Consider the following 20,784-nt stretch of genomic DNA (forward strand, 5'->3'; position numbering starts at 1 on the left):
TCTCGCCCCGCCGCGCGCAGCGCAGCCGCTCCGGGAGCCCCCTCCGGCTCGTCCGCCGCCTCCCCTGGCAGCGGGAGCCGAACGGCCGCCGCCGGGACGCCGAGGACGCCGAGGACTGGCAGAGGGAGGCCCAAGAGCGGCAGTGGGGCTCCGGGGACCACGCCGAGGACTGGCTGAGGCTGGTCCGAGAGCGGCAGTGGGGCTCCGGGGACCACGCGCGGCGCCGCGACGGGCCCTGCTGCTGAGCGGGCGGCCCGAGCTCACCTGGGGACAGCGCGGGGACGGGGAACGCTGCCGAGGCGCCGCACGGCTCTTCTGCCTCAGCTCTGCGGACATCACTTCCAAGCACTGGTCAGGAGAAGCGTTCGAGGGAGCTCGAGCTCATCGCTCCGTTCCCTCCGCTCAGCCCCGGTGAGACCCAGCGCCCAGGTCCGGGCTCCGCGGAACAACAGAGACCTGGGCACGCTGCAAAGAGCCCAATGGACAGCAGCCACGCTCTCGAGAGGACGGGAGCATCTCTCCTACCAGGACAGAGCCGGGACTGCTCCTCACACCCACAATCACCGAATCACACCCAGAATCACACCACGGGCGCAGGATCACTTCCCTAGTCCTGCCCGCCACACCACGCCCGATAGGAGCCAGCATGCCACCTGCTGGCTCCGGTTTGGCCAGCGATCCATCAGAACACCAATCTCCCTTTCCATCGGGCAGAAATGAACAACAATAAACAACTGGCCAAATTTAACCCCATTTTGAGTGTCTGTTGGCTCGTTCTTCTCCTTTGGGATTTTGAAAGAGGGAGGCTGGCTTGCGGTCGAAATACCTTTCCCTAGCTTTTTCCGCATTGCTATGATCCTGCTTAGAATCCCACTGAAGTGAAGAACTTGCTGTTCAGCGACCAGACCGATGACTTTCCCGGGCTGATTTCTGTCAGGGTCACGGTTCTCAGCCACGGATACTCAACTCAGGCAAGCTGCAAGCAATGCCAGCGACTCCCGAGTGCGTTAGGGATAACTTCCTGGTGCAGGTATTAGGCGGAAGGACCAGAGGAGATGTGGTTCTGGACGTGGTGCTCACCAGTGCAGAGGAGCTCGTTAAAGAGGTGAAAACTGGAGCTATCCCGGGCTGCAGAGACCGCGCGCTGGGGTGCAGTTGTAGATCTTGAGGGCGACAGGCCCAGCAAAAAGCAAAGTCAGGACCCTTCCTGAACTTCGGGAGAGCAAACTGAAGGCTTTTCGAGGGATTGCTGGGTGAGATCCTCTGGGAAACCATCCTTGGAGATAAAAGGAGTGCAGCAAAGCTGGCAACTCCTTAAGGACTCCTTTGTGAGAGGGCACGAGCCCTCGGTCCTCCAATATGGGAAAACAAGGAGAGGAGGCAGGAAGCTGGCCTGGCTTGGCGAGGGCCTGCCGCTCAGACTGAGGGGCAAGAAGGACATGCACAGGCAGTGGAAACAAGGACGCGTCAGTCCAGAAGAATACAGAGATGCTGCCTGGACGTGCAGAGATGGGATCAGGAAAGCAGAGTCACAGACGGAACCGCACTCGGCGAGGGATGTGAAAAATAACAAGAAGGAATTCTAGAAATGCAGTGGTCAGAAGAGACAGGGCAAAGAGAGCTTACCAGCTCTGAAGAACGAGAAAGGAGAACTGGCCACAGCAGACGTGGGGAAGGCTGAGGTACTCAGTACGTACAGCCATAAGTGATGGGGAATCCTGAAATTGGTGGCAGAGCTGTTGTTTCTGTTTCCTCTGGAGAGCTGCGTTGCTGCCTCTGGGGAAGCTTCCTTCAGCTCCACCTGCAGAGAAGGGGCCGCTGGGGCTCGGCTCTCCTTCTCAGGCCAGCTCTGGGCTTGTGCTTTTCAAACAGGTGGGGACGATCTGTCACGAAGTAGATTTAGTAGTCTAAGAGTGGGTCTGGGGAATGGAAGACTGCTCTTTAGTCAGGGAAGAGGTGGTCCGTGAGTGCCTAGGCAACACCGATGTTTACCCGTGGCACTCCCTCTCTACTCTGCCCTGCCCTGGTAAGGCCTCATCTGAAGTGCTGTGCCCAGTTCTGGGCTCCCCGGTTCAAAAAAGACAGGGATCTCTTGGAAGGAGTCCAGAGGAGGGCCACAAAGATGGTGGAGGGCCTGGAGCATCTCCCCTATGAGGAGAGACTGAGAGAACTGGGTCTGCTTAGGCTTGAGAAAAGAAGTCTGCAAGGGGATTTGATCCAGGTTTATAAATACCTGAGCTGTGGGGGCCAGAGTGGCGAGGCTGGTCTCTTTTCAGTGCATGGGGACAGAACTAGGGGAAATGGGATGAAACTTCAGCAGAGGAAGTTTTGCATGAATGTGCACAAGAACTTCTTCACGGTGAGGGTGACGGAGCACTGGAACAGGCTGCCCAGGGGGGTTGTGGAGTCTCCTTCTCTGGAGATAGTCAAGACCCGCCTGGACGCCTACCTGTGCGACCTGGCGTAGGGAACCTGCTTTGGCAGGGGGGTTGGACTCGATGATTCTTGTAGTCCCTTCCAACGCCTACAATTCTGTGATTCCTTGATTCTGTGTTGAAGTGAGGCAGGGAAGTACTGAAATTTAATTGTGTGACAGACAGTATGTGGTTAGAAATTTTAAAGATTACAGTTAATTTGAATGTGGAAAACTGACACGTTTCTTTGCTGACTGAAGTGGGAAATCTAAGTTTGTGCTACCTTCCACTCCTTGCAGGGCCTACACATGTGGGAGGGTGGGAGTCATCTCTTTTCCCTCTCTGCCCTATTAACAGGAGGGTTTAGCAATTTCCCCTTAGGTCTATGTATGCATTGCCTCTGATAGCACTGGAGTAGCAAGACTACTACTAATGAAATAATGAAAAGACTGTGGGTCTACTTCGGTGTTATTAACAGTCCAATTTGTTTTGCAGAATAATTACTGCTTACACTGATACACTTCAGTCCTTGGGATGTGGCTCCATTAACATAGCTACCTAATTGTCCTAAATCTGGGGCTGACTTCAGAATTTATATAGACTTCTCTATGTCAAAGTTATTCAGAATTAATTTTTAACATTTTGCAGAAGTTGCAGTGTCAACAAATCTCACAGCTGGCATTTAGCACTATTCTGAAACTCCGCACTTGGAGTCAGGAAACAGTAACAGGACTGCAAATATAATGTGAAATACAAGATTCAAGTGAACTTTGAAGGCTAAAAAATAAAAGTACCTTTAATTCATTGATTCAAATCTTGTAACTTTCAGATATATATTTTTTTTTAATTAGCTTTTTTACATGTTTAATTTTAGCAACAAGAAGCTTCATTTTTTCAGCTGTTTTTTATTTAGCTTACAAACTGCCCATGTCCACACAGGCAAGTGAATGCATCTGGAATTAAATTGTACAGCCTTCTTAACACATAGGTAATTGAAATGTGATTTTAGTTTTCTTATTAAGAAAAATAATCTTAACATCTAAACAATAATCACAAAAGTTTAAGTTGTGAAAGATTATTCTGAAGAAACCAGTATGCACAATATATCAGCTGTGTTCCACAGTAGGAAGCAAAATATTTGGGTCAGAGAAAAACCAGCTCATGGCCATTTTTGTGTCAGTGTGACATGGACAAGGCCTATAGAATGAGATTTTCGTTCAGCACTTTGCCATTGCAAAGCAGCTAGAAAGCAAGGGCAGATAACAAGGTCAGCCAGCTGGGAGCATGAGCACACATCCAGCTGCATCTTACACCTGGGAGTAGGGTGTAGGGTGCAGCGTTGGTTTCTTATCTGTACTTTCTCACAGCAGTGGATTAAGTAATGAAAAGTGGCCAAGAAAAAAAGGAAAGGTGAGGACTCTGTGTGAATGATTTGGGTCTTAGGGCAGTAACGAAGAACTGTGCAGAGCTGTAGTTTTACCACAAACAATAGTGCTTCTGTGTTTCTCCCTATTGTGACTGATCCACATGTGAGATCTTGGCACAGTCAAAAGAATGACCTTTCGTCTCCGTGAACATTTATGTTCTGCTGACAGGTTCAGCATGCGTAACAGTAGAGAGGCATTGCAGTAACAGCAAAGAAGGAAAGGCGTCTAGCAGATCAGAATTTAAATAGAACAGTTTGAAAGAGGTCAGCACTGCAATATGTTAGCACAGCAGCCTGCCATTTCAAATGGCTTTTATTTAAGAAATCTCTCAATTTGTTGTCCTTGACCTTACCCTTGGAGGATTCTTGACCAGCTGAAATTCATTATGCAGAAGTACAAGAGAGCAATGTCTACTCTAGAAAGAGCTAGAAATAGAGTAAATATGAGGGGAGAAGTGAGTAGGAGAGGGCAGATGGAGCAGCCCTTGAAATGTTTGCTGGATTATATTACATCCAAACCTCTCATTCATTTTGCAATGATGAATGATACAGAGCTCCACGTCTGCATTGTCTGGTATTCATATGTTGAGATATTACCAAAGGATAACTGCAAATATAAGAAAATAATTCAAATTCTTAAGCCTATTTTCAAAGTGGGGGATAGAGATTTCAAGTTATTGACTGACATTAATGCTATAGTGAGATGTGTGGTTAAATTCTCAAGCATTACTGTGCTCTTCCTGGATTTCCTCATCATCTCTTTTATTCTTTGGATGCAGTTATCAAGTGTCCATAGATTAAAGACATGGGACTTAGAGAAGTGTTGAGATTTCTTACACATAGATTATGATACAGCTAGAGAGAAGAGGGTAGAATTTACCTTATGTTTCAAACTCTGACTGCAAGTGAATGTAGAGAACAGAAATAACTTAAATCAGTTGTAAAATACTGCTCTATGATCTTCTGAGTTCTGTATGGAGTAACAATCTTATTTAAGTTCTTGTGTAGCAAAAAGTGATTTTAGACTTTTGTTTTTGTGCTTGCTCATTTTCCAGTTATGGTTAATGTCCTGAAGGATATGGTTTAGTGGGAAATACTGATTATTGATAGGTGGATGGTTGGACTGGTTGATCTCAGAGGTCTTTTCCAACCTTGATGATTCTGTGATTGGCATTATATTGGATAACAGGAAAAGTTAAAAGTGATCTTTCACCATTTTGGTAATGTGTTCTTTTTGAACTACTGTCTTGGGATTTTAATTTGCATTTTAATAAGCTTAGTTAAACGATCACTGAATATTTATTGTAAGTAAAATGAGAATGTGTTTTTTGAGAAAATAGTTAAAATAAAATAAATTGATTCCAACCAGCAGTCCAGGTAAGAATAAATACTTCTGCTGAGCAATGAATTTTAAAAGAAGCATGCTATCTTTCTGAATAAACAGGAACACAGAGGAAGATTGAAAAACAGTCTGTAACAAGGACAATAAATCAGAGTATTACAGTGGGGATTTTAAAACTCACAAGACTCACCAAATTTAGGTGGACCAATCAAAAATATTTGATGGTAAGATGTTAACAAACCAGGTTAGCACTTTATAGTCAACAAACTTCTTCATGTAGGAGGTGAATTGACTTGAGCTGCATAACCAACATTTCTGCTTAGACAGGCAGAGCCACATGGAACAGTTTGTCTTGTAATTAATATTTTTTTCCACAAGATGGCACGAGAAATCAATCATTCTCTTCCTATGAGAGCAGTGTTGTTTTTCTGTATTTTAATTCTGATAGACAGGTACGCCCTAGTAGCCTACTAAGCAATTACAATATAATGTTCTCATCTGAGATTCTGGAATTTGTTATTGTACATTAATAACTGAGAGATAAGCATGTGCTGAGGGGGACACAGACCAGTTTCACCATCACTGATTTTTTTTTAATTAATATACATAGATACACATGGAAATACCATTAATTAAATTGCAAAAGCATCTGTTATACCATGGGGGACTTAGTGCTGCAATAGGCACTTCATGCACACTTCTAAAAAGCCCCATTCAACCCAATCCCTCTCCACATGATACTAAAATTTTAATAAATCTCTAGTGGTGTCTACTGAAATACTAAGCAGAATGAGCTTATGAAGAAAAAGAAAAGGGGGGGGGGGGGGGAAAAAAGGCAATTTCAGTCTTTTTGTTTTTGTTTTTAAATTCTGTTGAATCTGTCTTGTTGGTTAAGAGTTGTTTGAAGAAGTAACAGAAAAAAATGGTTAAAAGTGTAGAGTACAATGAAGCCTGAGGTAACAATTCTGAACAAGTAAAAATGTAGGTATGGTCTAAAGGGCATTCATAGGAAGAAACAGTGAGTTTTCACCAAGCTTTCTAGAAAGTTTCAGAATTGAAGTAGCCAGTATTCAGAGATACATTGTCTGTGGACTGCTCTTTACTATTCAGTACCTGGTATTATGGAGTCAACCCCTGCATTTTCTAGGTTGTAAATGGATTTTCTTCTGTGCCAGAAAACACCGGATGTGAATATTCCCACTGCAATTGTTCTTTCTATTTAAGATGGACACATTGACAGTGGAGGAATTTGTTCTCCCTTTTGTGCTATGCCTAAATGGGATTTTGTAACAAGTTATTTCCTTATTTTCAGTCCTGCTAGTGTTGCTGGTAAGATTGCAAAGGCTGAATCACAAGTTTGCGACTTAGAGTCCTTGTGCTTTATTGTGGTTTGTTCAGTGCCACTCCAAGGCAACTGCAGCAAGAGTGGGAAATGGCAAGACAGGTTTTTATCAGCTTCCTTCACTGAGCTGAGTGTAACACAAACACAAGAATGTAGGTGGGGTAGGGAGATAAAGTGTGCATGGTTTGGTCATTTATTTATTTACTTACTTACTTTCTTACTTACTTGAAGCCAGATATTCCTGTTTATATGCATGCTGAGCCATCTAAGTGTTATTGACATCATTCATACTGATAGGACTGGCATATATTATTAGAGAAGTAAACCAGCTCATAAAAGAAGGCATTAATTTTGTCATAGTTTATACTTGATTACTATACAGCCTTTTTCTGAGGTGGATGAATATGACACCAAGACATTTGAATTGACATAAAACATTTATTGTTCCTTCTTTGACAGGAGAAAATGTACTTACATGGAACCACTTCAGTGAGACATGTTGTCATGTGCGCTATCATAAATAGGTCTTAGTGCATTAGTTTTAGGTATGTTGCCTGTCTGGAGAGGATAAATGAGAAAGTAAATTCAGGACATGCCTGATCCTAAGGAAATGCAATGAAGTATTTCAATTTATTGGAATTTCTAGATTGTTTGCATTCCTGACTTACATCAATTAGCATTGACATGGAGTTTTTTGCTTATTACAAAACCTGTAATTCTCTAAACTCTTTAACCATATCCCTTTTGTAGTGATATGCTTAAAGTGATTCCTTCCTTCCTTCCTTCCTTCCTTCCTTCCTTCCTTCCTTCCTTCCTTCCTTCCTTCCTTCCTTCCTTCCTTCCTTCCTTCCTTCCTTCCTTCCTTCCTTCCTTCCTTCCTTCCTTCCTTCCTTCCTTCCTTCCTTCCTTCCTTCCTTCCTTCCTTCCTTCCTTCCTTCCTTCCTTCCTTCCTTCCTTCCTTCCTTCCTTCCTTCCTTCCTTCCTTCCTTCCTTCCTTCCTTCCTTCCTTCCTTCCTTCCTTCCTTCCTTCCTTCCTTCCTTCCTTCCTTCCTTCCTTCCTTCCTTCCTTCCTTCCTTCCTTCCTTCCTTCCTTCCTTCTCCCTCCCTCCCTCCCTCCTTCCCTCCCTCTCTCCCTCCCTTCCTTTTTTTTTTAACCTAAACCTTCCCCCCCCTCCCCCCCCCCCAAAATCTTTCCATCCTCACAGATTTTGATGTTTTTGACAATAATGAAATCCAAATACTGGTACTTCATTTGATTGATGAGAACTTATTTTGTCTTACTAAATAAAAATAAGTTTTAGGGAACACTGAATGCAGGGGAAATGATGTGAAAGAAGAAGCTTTTGTATAGTTAGGGTAGAAGCTATGACTCACAGGCAAGAAGCAAGAAAGGGGAATTCAGAGCAAGAATAACTCAGCTGAAGTGGTTTTATACTTTCGGAGAATAACAGCATCCTCAAATAAACTAGTTCAGTGTGTGTAAACATTCATCCATTTCTTCTCTGCGTTTGGAACATGTAATCAAATACACTTACTCAATGTATTATAGCGATAAGCAGATGTTCTGGGAGCAGATTTCAAGGGCACAATGAAGTGTGAGAATACTTTAGAAGTCTTCAAACATTTGAAGACTGTAACCAAGCTTGAACCATACTGTCTGGGTCATGACTATCACCAATTAAAGCCATAATGAAAGAGATTTTAAAAGATATGGCTGATTTCTCTGTGTTTTCAAATAAAAATACTCACTGGCTTTCCTTTGTGCAGGAGTGCTTGGCTAGAATTCTTAGGGGAAAACTGAGAAGCCGAACCACATGCCAGTTTACTGAGCTACTACTAGGTGAATGAATAAATAATGGGTAGATAAATAATTGAGTCTCAGACTTTTTTGATGTTGTAAACAAAGATTGAAAGTAGCCATTGGGGAAATTTTATTCATCTTATCTAGTACTCAGAATAAATTCCATAAAAAATATTTTCTTCTGAAGTGGCTGTATGAATAAGCACATATTAGCCATATTAATTCCACCTATATTTCACAGCCACAGATTATGCAAGCTGAGTATTGTGTTGGCCTGGTACAGTATATCCTGGGTTTAAAAAAATTCTGAATGTTCATCTGTCATCCAGTCTTTCTATCTGCCCTTATTAAGGCTGTATAAAAAGTAAATAAGTACATAACATTCCAATATGTTCCAATATGGGTTAATATAAAATCGGTCACATATACTATATTCCAAACTGTGAGCCACAGTGGCAAATAGGAAGCACCAGGTTACAGGTCTTGCTTTGATGAGACTCTTCTCATCAGGAAGGGGGAAAGCAGTTTTTTTTCACATTCCACAGGCTTTCCCGCTGCTGCATGGTGACAAAAACAGATTCTCTTATGCTCTTTCATTTTCCACTATAAGAGACCACACACTGTCCATTCTACTGGGGAATGACTTCCTTACCTGTGTGTGAGACCTAGAAACTGACTGCCATCTCCCTCAGTCCAGAGAGGAGCTCTAACTTCAAATCTTTTCTGATCTGAATTTTTCTCCATTGGCTGCAGAAAAGAAGCCAATAAATAGTTAAATATTCATGAGCTCTTTGTATCAAAACACATGTAAGATCAGTTAGGCAACACACTTAACATTTCTCTTTTAGTTTTATCAGCTGGTAAAATGAAAATTAGACCTTTGGGAACATCTCTGATTTGAGTGTTGGCCCATCCTGTAAGAGAGGATTCCTAATAGCAAGTGGTAGCAAGTTGTGAGCTGACCTAATTCCCACTCATCTGACTCTGTGACACCTACTGCTTTCAATCCCCATCACATCACAAGAGAGAGGTAAACCCATAGCCCAAGGCATTCTGTGGGAAGAAGTTTTACGGGCACATTAGCCTGTAATCTCTGGCAAATATATCACAGCATTGGCACTATTATTCTCTGCGCTATGCAGCTCCTCTGTCACTCTCCAAACCCTGTGAAGTCAGTGTCACAGTGCAGGAATGCAGTGTCAGAGCAGAGAACAAAAAGTAATGCCTCCCCCTCCAACACTCGTGTCTCAGTGGTCCTCTCTTGGTAAGGCATTACATATTTCTTTCCCCAAATCACACTTCCCCTTTGTGGGAAAAGGCCCAAGCTAAGAGCCCTTGAAGGTGGGAATTAATCCATATCAAGAACCTGTAGAGTGAGTAGATACCAGAATTCCCTAGCTACTTGATTAATGACAGGTCTTTTATTAATGAGAAAAGAAAGCAGTCTCTTGAGGATTTGAGTCTGGAACTGAAAAATATAGGAGCTTTGTAGGAAGAATACAGGGATGTATTCAGGGGGTTGGCCTCTTCTCTTGTGTAATTAGTGATAGAACTAGAGGGAATGGTTTCAAGCTGCAACAGGGGAGATTCAGGCTGGACATTAGGAAGTATTACTTCTCGGAAAGGGTAGTCAGGCATTGGAATGCACTGCCCAGGGAGGTGGTAGAGTCACCGACCATGGGGGTGTTCAAGAAATGTTTGGATGTTGCGTTAAGGAATATGATTTAGATGGGAAGTATTGGCAATGGTTGGACTAGATGATCTTCTAGGTCTTTTCCAACCTTGATAATTCTGTGATTCTGTGATGTTGTCCACATGTGTAGAGATCAGATCAGGAAAGCCAAGGCATAGATGGATCTGAACTTGGCAAGGGATGTGAAAAATAATAAAGGTCTCTATAGGTACATAGGCAGGAGGAGACATGCATCCCAGCATTCTGAGAGAGATGGCTGATGTGGTGACATCCTTGGTGACTGGAAAAAGAGGAAGGTTACTCCAGTTTTTAAGAAAGGGAGAAAGGATGACCCAGAGAACTACAGACCAATGAGCCTCACCTTTGTGCCAGAGAAGATAATGGAGCAGTAACCTCCTGGTTACTATGTTAAGGCACAGATGAGATGAAGAGGAGATCTGAGACAGCCAGAATGGCTTCACCAAGGGTGGATCTTGCCTGACCAATCTGTTGGCCTTCTATGATGAAGCGATATCATCGGTGGACAGGGGAAGGGTGATGGATGTCATCTACCTGGACTTTTGCAAAGCTTTTGACATGGTCACTCACCATATCATCCTCTCTAAGTTGGAGAAGTATGGATTTGAAAGGCGGACTGTCCAATGGATTAAGAACTGGTTGGATGGATGCAGCCAAAGGGTTGTGATCAGTGGTTCTCTGTCTGGGTGGAGGCCAATCACAAGTGGTGTGCCTCAAAGCTCAATCTTGGGACAGGTGCTCTTCATCTTTGTTAATGACATAGACAATGGAATCCAGCGCACCCTCAGCAAGTTTGCAGATGACTCCAAGCTGAGTAGTGCACTTGATACACTGGAGGGAAGGGAAGCTTTCCAAAGGGACCTTATTGGGTTGGAAAAGTGGGTCCATGAGAACCTAGTGAAGTACAACAAGGTCAAGTGCAGGGTGATGCATTTGGGTCAGGGCAATTTCAGGTATTATTATAGGAGAATTCCGTGAGAGTAGCCGTGTGGAGAAGGACTTGGGGGAACTTCCATGAGAAGCTGGACATGAGCCAACTGTGTGCGCTTGCAGCCCAAAAGGCCAACCATGTTCTGGGCTGCATTCAAAGCAGAGTGGCCAGCAAGGAGAGGGAGGTGACTGTCTCCCTCCACTCAGCTCTTGTGAGGCCTCATCTGTAATACTGCGTCCAGGCCTGGGGGCCCCAGTACAAGAAGGATGTGTCTGTTGATGAGGGAGGATAATGATAGGACAAGGGGGAATGGTTTCAAACTGAGACATGGGAGGTTTAGGTTAGATATTAGGGTGAAGTTTTTCACACAGAGGGTAGTGATGCACTGGAACATGTTGTCCAGAGAGTTTGTGGTTGCCCCATTCCTGGAGGCATTCAAGGCCAAGCTGGATGTGGCTCTGGGCAGCCTGGTCTGGTGGTTGGTGACCCTGCACGTGGCAGAGGGGTAGAAACTAGATGATCATTGTGGTCCTTTTCAACCCAGTCCATTCTATGATTATGAATAAGCTTTTCACTGCAAAGACAACTGAGACTTCTGTTTCTGAAATGATTCTGTGGGAGTAAGAGTGAAAAAAATATTTCTGGAAGCAGTGAACCCTAAACTACAATCAGTGGAAAATGGATACTTGTACTTATATACTGTATTTATATACATGTTGGTGATCTGACATGCAAGCATCTTTATGTATACATGCACTTCTACAGTGTGTATGTTTCAGGCAGAAAATCACACAGCTAGGAATATCAGCTTGTTGAAACAAGATATTTTCTCTTTCTTCATGCTCAAAAGAAATTCAACAGATTGGACTTCTTTTTTCTGTTCCCAGACACTGCAGTCTTTTCTCTGCGTTATTTGCTATTCCTAGTCTTATCAAGTGTTTCTCATCTCATCAGAAAACAATTAGAAACAACAAGGATGAAATGCATTAACTAAAAATATACTTCCAAGAAAAAAAAAAAAAAAAAAAAAAAAAAAAAAGAACATGAAGAGTGTTGTATATAATTTCATCCTCTTAGAACAGTGGGCTTGTAACAATGTGTTTGGAAAACCTGTTTACAGCATTCAGTTTCAGGAAAAAAAGATGATGTCTTTTGTGTTACTCACATTTATCTGCCAAGACTTTTATGAGAGACCAGAGAAGACCTTTCACAGATTATACAAGCATACCATTTTGTATAGTCTTAGAGGTGAACCAGATGAAAGCAAAAACTGCTGAGAGCATCTGAAAATCAGGACAAATTTGCTTAGAACATCACTCACATTTTCTCACACTGATGAAAATCTGGCTAGAATCTGAATCTGTCTCAGAATATTTTTTCCTGGAGGTTCTTCTGTTGGAAATCTCAGGATATTTAGTAACTATTTTTAGCATGGGAACTCAGGCAATAACAGTTAGTGTGGATTGTAGGACATGCTGGTCTTACATCTGTCTTCTAAGTGAGTCAGACTGTGCACACAGTGGATGTAATGAGATGAGGTGAGTTTCAGACACTGCGGAAAGCATTCCTTCCTACTTGTATTCCTCTCCTTTAGTATGCAGGTCATGTACAATACATGGTGCAGAGTCATTGATGTAATTGCCAAGTTTTCAGTGTCTTGTTATGATTCATCTAAAAAGAGTCAGTTATTGGAAAACCTGGCAAATAACAATCCTTTTTTTAGACTAGTCTAAGACAGCAGATACAACAACATTTTGTTGCATCTACAGAGCAACAAATCTACATGATCCTGGATTCTCTGAAAATTAGTATCTTCTTTTGAGGTAGAAAAGGATAATCTAACAAGATTTAACGTAGTCCAAGGAATTTTTTTTTTCAGGTCGACTGATTTACATTGACAAGCAAGCAAATTGTGTATATAAATACCTATAAAAATTTCAGTCATTTAAAGAAAGTTATATTGTCTTTGTTTCATGAGATGCAAAATATTTTAATAAGCAAACTGATTTTCATATATTATAATGTGGAGACTTTAATATACCAATATGCATATTGGTATATTGGTATAATAATATATATATAATATAATATGTAGCTTGTTGTATCAAAAGTGGGCAAGGTCACAATTCTGATTTATTTAGTGACTATTCTTTGTGGTTGATAATACATTGCTTTTGAAAAGAGCTGGAATTCAATTCAAACAAGTACCACCAGCATTTTAGTAGTATTTCTACTAAACAGAAGCATTGCTATAAATGTGCTTGACATGTAATCAGTTTTAAAATTAAAATATATTTTAGATAATACATTAATGTATCTTGTTAAGGAAGAAATTGTTCCCAAGAGAATTGGAAAGTACTGCTTCTGATCACCAAGTTTTTCTAGAGCTGATGGATCTTAGGCTTTTAAGCCCAGTTGCATTGGAACACAACAAAAGTTTCAGATTTTGGGGTTTTATAAATAATAAATAAATAAATAAAATTCAGCCTATTACTAGTTTAATACATTGGACTAATGCATGAAAGGTGAATAAACTGAAGAAGGTGTTTTCTCTTTGTTTGCACAAGAGTATCTGACCATCTCAGTGTGATTAGGAACATCTTTCTGGTTCCAGAGTTCGATCTTTAAAACTCTGTCAGCAAACAGGTTCTGTTTCTTTATTGAAACAAACAAACAGCAACAACAAAACCAAATAAGCAAACAAACAAATCATCAACACCTAAGAGCAGAGTTTAGAGGGCTTACAAATTTTGCATTTTAATTTGTATTTCTCTATATGGCCTCTTCACAATTCTAATATTCTCTTGGTACTTTTTGGACTTTATGGAGTATAAGAGCTGCCTTTGAGAATGCAGAGATGCAAGAAATTAATTGTGTTTGTTCTAGTGCACAATAGAAAGTCATTTATATTACATAAAACTGAAAATTATTTCAGATGTTCTGAGCTGTGTTTATACATGAAGCACCAAATTAGAGAATTTAGAAAATATACACATAACATTGCATATATTTTTGATCAAATATAAGTACTCCATCTAAACACATCCATTGTGATAAAACACCTAAATCAGGCATTCAGTTTGAAATTCTTGGAGTCAGTGGTATTTGTTATTCCTTAAACCCGAGATCACTTGCACACTCATCATCAATCTGAAACTATTTTTTTCATTGCTGTTCATCTGAAAAGCATTCCTCAATTCTTGCAGTGAAGTGTCTTGTACTGCCCTAATTCAAAATGTTTGAACCTTACTTTGTGCAAACAAATTACATGTATAGAATAATCTTCATGTTTACAAATGCATTCTTAATTACAATACTTCCAATCAAAGACAATGGAAGTGTTTTTCATTTGGGAAGGAGCATCATACTATATACGTGGAAAAAATGCAGGAACTTCCTTGAGTATGTTTCTCTTTTTTAACAAGAGAACTTTCTCTATTTTAACAAGAGGAGGCCTCTGTTTTAGAACAAATATAAGGCTGGCCTTTTGCACTTCCCCTTCATCAAGAAAATTTATAACCTACTTGGCATCGATTTCTGACAATTAATTTATGAAGCGCTGGTATGAAAGGGCTGTGTGAAACTACATTTAAAGAATTAAATTTGTACTGATGAAAAAGTACTTTTTATTCCTTATGACCACTGTGTTTTTGACAACTATAGAAGTGCTAGATTTTGAAAGGAAATATACATAAACAACTTCTATGAGGCAAGATTCTTGGGTAACATCAGGTATTATAAAAAACATCCAGTATGAAAATAAATAGCAAAATAAAGTGCTCTTTTTTTATACATTATCTAATTAAAAGTGATGAGAAGACATACTGCAATTCATTCTCAGCATTCCAGTTAGAAGGAAGCCACTTTTTCATATACAAAAAACTAAGTGACTAAATTCAAAAGAATGGAAGAATAGTGTTGAGCCAGCCTAGAAAGCCCTTTTCCCCTCAGTCTTCTTCTTGCTAAAATGGGATGTACAGGACAACAATGAAGGCTTGAACATTACTTGCAATCCCCAGGACCACAGAGCATAGAGGCAGAGAGTTTTTGTTATGTGTATTTGGGATGTTTGACAGATACATTGTATGATACTGCACAGATATCTGCCTTAAAAAAAATACTGCTTTCTCTGTAAAGTAGCAAATTAAATGGCAGATTAGACAAGATTCTTCAGATCTAAACAGATATTTTTCCAGAATAATCCTTTGGCTTCCAGTGATTTGTAGTTTGCAGATCACCAATTTTTCTGTCTTCCCTGGCCAGTTTGGCTGATAATTATTTTATCTGTAAAAATGTTAGCATCCTCAAACTCCTCTGGCATGAGTTCAATCACTGAACTCATATTTGTTATTATATTATTGCCACTTACTAGCTTCACGTGGTGTTGAGTGAGGCACTGGAACAGTAATGAGGCATTGGCAGAGGCTGCCCAGAGAAGCTGTGGATGTTCCATCCCTGGAGGCACTCAAGACCAGGCTGGTTGGGTCCCTGGGCAGCCTTGTCTGTTGGGTGACAGCCTTGTCCACAGCAGGGGATTGGAACTGAGTGGCCTTCAAGGTCCCTTCCAACCAAAGCCATTTTATGATCCTGTGAGTCTATGATTCTCTGTTCACCTGCTTTTGAACAAGGAGTACTTGTTGAATATGTCTCCATTGCTCATGAAAAATTATATTAAAATGACATAAAAATTATTATATGCTCTAGCTCTGATCTATATGCATCTCATCATTAGTAGGCAGTACAGTTTTTCCTATTTGCATGAATATGAGACCTTCTACTTGCAAATATGCATAGTGAGAAAGATCCATGCAGTTGTAGTACAATAGTGCCATTCAAATTTATTCATGTAAAGTAAGTATGCAATGAAGGTCACATATATGTTTAAATACTTGGATATGTGAAAAATATCATCAAACAAATTGGTTTAGCACCTCAGAATAGAAGCGTTGATAGCTTAGGCATTCAGATTTGAAATCTCTGTAAATCGCTTGTTTTAATGACTCTTAATTTCCCCATATTTAATTATTTTCTAAAATGTCTAAAAAGAGGGTATTATCCACTTTGAATTCCAAAGGTTATCTGCATTCAGTGAATGCACACCAATTACATGATCCTGAGACAATCCATGTTTCATGAAATTTGTGGCGCACATTTACAAGGGCTGCACCAGAAAAGCATGCCAGTGCACTTGCATATATGGCAGAGGGGCAAGGAGCCCGCTTGTGAATGAACTGATTTGTAGACTTCATGATCTTAAGTTATTTGTAAGCTCTACAGAAGTTAAAGTTTATATTTGTATATGAAAAAAAAATAATGTAGGAATGCAAATATGCTCCACTGCAGTTCTGGTGGAACATCTCAGAAGAAACATTTGCTCTAGGAGAATAAAGAGAACTATGAGGTTGATTTAGGTTCTACATGCTCCTATGCTTCTATATGTGTATGCTACAGGCTTTGTAATTATTTCTACAAAATCAAAGATGTGAGTTTTGTGAATATGAAACCACATCACACACATTTTGGTTGCTCAACAAAGAAAGTCCATAAGAGTAACAATATACTGAATGTGTATGAAACCTCTAACATAAATTTCACAGAATAATAGGCTTAAAATATCTTCTGGGAGTAAAAGATTGGTTTTAATGTAGACAAATCACCCAGCACATGAGTACAAGCACCACTGTGTCCTCTCCTTGGAGAGCAAATTGATACTATATGAAGGATGAGCAGCCTCTAACCCGAAGTATGTCTACTGCTCACAACAATAGCTTACTCAGTGATATTTTTAGGGATAAAGATGTCCAGGTGGTAAGTTTACAGTGTTCAGAATTTGGCATTGTTTTTCAGTATAAGAGGACCTGGGTGTACTCAGCTTTCCTTTCCTTAATAAATCAAGACAGAAAGGAGATGTGTTGAAAAGTTCACTGGCTCAACTGCTGAAAAGCATGCACATGCACAAGGGAATCTGATGAGCCACTTACACAACAGGAACCTCTTCATTCTTCTGATTGGTGGTGTCAGGTACCTCACAGGAGGCATGTTACACAGCCATACTAACAGACAAGGCTGCTTCTCATCGTATTGTGAAAGCTTTCTTCATGCAGCAGCTGAGCTCTGGGGCTTGGTGTCTTGTGTTTTTTAATGTATTCATCTGGGATGAAAGAAAGTGTATTCAACACCTCAATTCATGATGAAACTGAGCCTTAGGCACTTTATTTCTTCCTAAATTTCACTTTAGCCAGTCTGTTACTGGATACATTCTATAGCTTCAGTAACCTATTTTGATGCCTCCTTAAATACCGAGTAATAACAAAACTGGTCATATTCTTCTACCTCTGAGCTTCTCCTGCCTTTTAGACTTTCTCAAGACTCTCTTGAAAAGCTTTCCAAGGGCAAATGAAAATATACTAAAAATATACTTTGAGTAGAATAGCATGAATCATATAACTATTCAAATAAAACCTTAGTTGTATAAGCAATTTTTTCAGCCAACATAGGAGTCAAATAAGAAAGTATTTGTGCATCTCGTTTTCTTGATATTTAAGCCAAGTCATTGCTGTTGCAAAATGGGATTAAAATACAGTTTCAATGTATTTTATCTGGTCTACTTTCTTTACAACGTGTTTTACTTTCCCAGACATTACAGTGAGCATTACAGACAGTGAAGGCAAATCCTACAATACATCTCTTTACAAAAATAATCATTCTACAAAGCTTTTCCCCTTCAGAAAATGTATCAGCAATCCACACTCACTAAGTATTTCAGTAGCACAGCCATGTACAATCGATAGCAGCTGAAAAAATTTCCCCATATCCTCTTACCACTCTAACATGTCAATTATCTGTTATGGATTTAAATTTCAAGGGGCTAGTTATTTTCAAGCACTGGCAAAGGCTGCCCAGGGAAGCTATGGATGCCCCACCCCTGGAGATGGTCAAGGCCATGTTGGATGGGGCCCTGAGCAGCCTGTCTTGGTGGGTGGCAGCCCTGCCCATGGTCAGAGGTTGGTACCGAGTGGTCTTCGTGGTCCCAACCTAAACCATTCCATGATTCTTTAATTCTGTGTTTCTGTGATTCACTTCTAAGTAGTAATCAGAATCACTGGTGTTGTTTTATATCAAAATTGGTTCATACTTCCTCAATACAACTTCTTAAATAAAACTTTTGGTTATATGACATTTATAAATACCAACTGTATGTTGCATGTTTGTTTAGTCAGCGCAGAAGACGTGTGCAAATGTCACATACTGTTAGTACGGCACATTGATCACCTATAATGACTTTTTAAAACTCTCTCTCATGACATCATGTTTAAAATAACAGCTTCTCTTCTCTTCTCTTCTCTTCTCTTCTCTTCTCTTCTCTTCTCTTCTCTTCTCTTCTCTTCTCTTCTCTTCTCTTCTCTTCTCTTCTCTTCTCTTCTCTTCCCTTCCCTTCCCTTCCCTTCCCTTCCCTTCCCTTCCCTTCCCTTCCCTTCCCTTCCCTTCCCTTCCCTTCCCTTCCCTTCCCTTCCCTTCCCTTCCCTTCCCTTCCCTTCCCTTCCCTTCCCTTCCCTTCCCTTCCCTTCCCTTCCCTTCCCTTCCCTTCCCTTCCCTTCCCTTCCCTTCCCTTCCCTTCCCTTCCCTTTTCTATCCTTTTCTATCCTTTTCTATCCTTTTCTTTTCTATCCTTTTTTTATTTAGATCCCAATGTAGCAGGTAGCCACTAACCCTGCAGTGTTTCAGCACTGAAATAAAAGGAAATAACTGGGGCCAGGGTCAGGAGAAAGATGTCTATAAAAGGCGTGTCGCTTCTAAGAAACTGCATGGTGGACAAGCTCATAGAACTGTTCAGAAATTTGCTTGCTACTGGTTTAAAAGTTCCTTTCAGAATGTCACTTGCCACTCATATCTAGCACGACAGTCATACATTTTAAAATGGAGAAATAATTCTAAGGTATGTGCTTCTGTAATTGTCTGACAGTCATTCTATGTTAGAATGACAGAGAATGATCTGTATGGAGAAAACAGGTTTGGGGCGATATTTATTTTTCTCTTTTGGAGTTCAAGAGGAATAATTTCTACTGGGATTACTGTGAAATTTATGATAGAGAATGGCAGGATTATTTGTTATAGTCAGTGTCCTAGCATTCAGTAGAAGTTCTGTTAGAATTTTGTCACTTAGCAGCCTTTGTTTGAATTTAAATCCCAGTGAAATTTTTAAAGGCTATAAATTTGTTCTGGAGCTTTAATATTGACTTGTACTGAAAAGCTCTAATTAAGTATTCCCAGCAATGCACTAAAATGGCATTGTGTCTGTTATGTTCCTGGGTTTGGATGTTGTTTCCTTCTGAGAGAAAACAAACAAAGAAACAGAAAAAAAATAAAAATAAACAAACAAAAAAACCCACCCACCTGCCTGTTATTTCCCAATCACCTAAAAGCAATTATGAGATTGTAATTCATATTATTCAGGCTCATACTGACCAAACAGTAAATCATGTTCAATTGCCTGTGATTACAAAGAAGAAAAATCTCTTCTGGCAATAATGTGTTTTATTAGCAGCACTGTAAAATACAAGAAAAGTATTTGCTAATTCACTAATGCCTTAGGATCCCACAAAATCTAAGACTCTTCACCATGTTTACCAGATTGAAATACTGCAGTGTTGGACAGTGGGGAGGAGTGGCTTACTGGGAAAATATATAATTAGGACAAGAATTATCACATTTATTTTTTTCTGTAATGGAGAATAAAGAATGTGAAGCAGTCTAATATATCAATTTTTAAGGGATGAAAAATGAACAATAGCTGTCGTTTGAAATAACAAGTTGGGAGAAATGTGGAAAGCTAGAAAAAACCTTTCAAAGCTTGAAAAATGATTTTCATTGTGCCGAGATTATAATCTCTAAGTAAATTCCATGGGCTCCATGCAGATATATTTTTAAGCTATCTAGAGGAGAGTTGTCTGAACTTCTCCATGAATTTCCAAGGAAGTCTGTAGCTTTTAAACTAAAGATGTCACAGAAGACAGCTCTGAAAAAAAGACACAGCACTTCCATCAAGCACTTCAAATCTGGAGACAACCCCCTCAAAAAGCAAATACTGTCTAAGCACAATACTAGCCAGTCTGTGGATATGGAGAATATTGTTTCGTCCATTTTTCTCTCGTGCTAGGCTCATCATGATAGGGAAAGGGTGATCAGTTATTCCTTTGATGGACTGCTTGGCATGCGTAACACACAAATCTTGTGAAAAGGGAAGTATTTTTCCAGTTTCAGAGTTTTCTTACATGCACCTGCACAGTAAACTGAAGTGCCCTCAGGGAGGCTACACTGACAGGTCAGTACCCAATCCAGAGTGAAGAGCAATGCTTGCCTAGTCTATGTATTCCCAATTTCAGGCCATAAGCCTTTACAACTTAAAAAAATATATATTGTGGGTTGGAACTGATGAGTCAAAGAACAAAACTTCTTGAACTCATCCCAATACTTTAGAATATTTGCAAGTAAACGAGGAAAAATTAGTCCTTAAAAGATCCCATCAATGAATGTAGCAAACAAAAACAAATCAGTAGGGACTCATTCATGTCCCAGTTTTGATGCTGTTATCTGTTCAAACACGTGTTTCTTATTTCATCTATTTGAAAAAGAGGTCTGAAGTGCTTAATATTTTCAGCTTCCCATAAAATGAATAAATAATGGTGACAGAAGTGGCTGCACTTTCGTTGTTCCAATATGTCAGAGAAAGTTATGATTATTTACTCTAGTTGATTATTTGTGCCTTAACTCTAACAGCACTGCTTTCAGTTCAAGGTCTTGAAAGGATCGTGTACAC

The 20,784-nt window shown here is 40.4% G+C and overlaps 1 protein-coding gene across 2 annotated transcripts in view; it reads left to right on the forward strand.

Annotated features, from left to right (window-relative positions):
• Window positions 1-246: 246 nt before the first annotated feature.
• NFIL3 (nuclear factor, interleukin 3 regulated) overlaps window positions 247-20,784 on the forward strand; it is an 86,158-nt gene continuing 65,620 nt past the window's right edge. The window contains exon 1 of one of the 2 annotated variants that reach the window (XM_072359781.1): window positions 247-1,682. The gene's annotated coding sequence lies outside the window, so the exon portion shown is untranslated. Of the gene's footprint in view, window positions 1,683-1,719; window positions 1,873-20,784 lie in introns of those variants that run through there. The other variant, XM_072359782.1, reaches the window with a different exon arrangement.

Source organism: Excalfactoria chinensis, chromosome Z (genome assembly GCF_039878825.1).
Source record: "Excalfactoria chinensis isolate bCotChi1 chromosome Z, bCotChi1.hap2, whole genome shotgun sequence".
NCBI lineage: Eukaryota > Metazoa > Chordata > Aves > Galliformes > Phasianidae > Excalfactoria > Excalfactoria chinensis.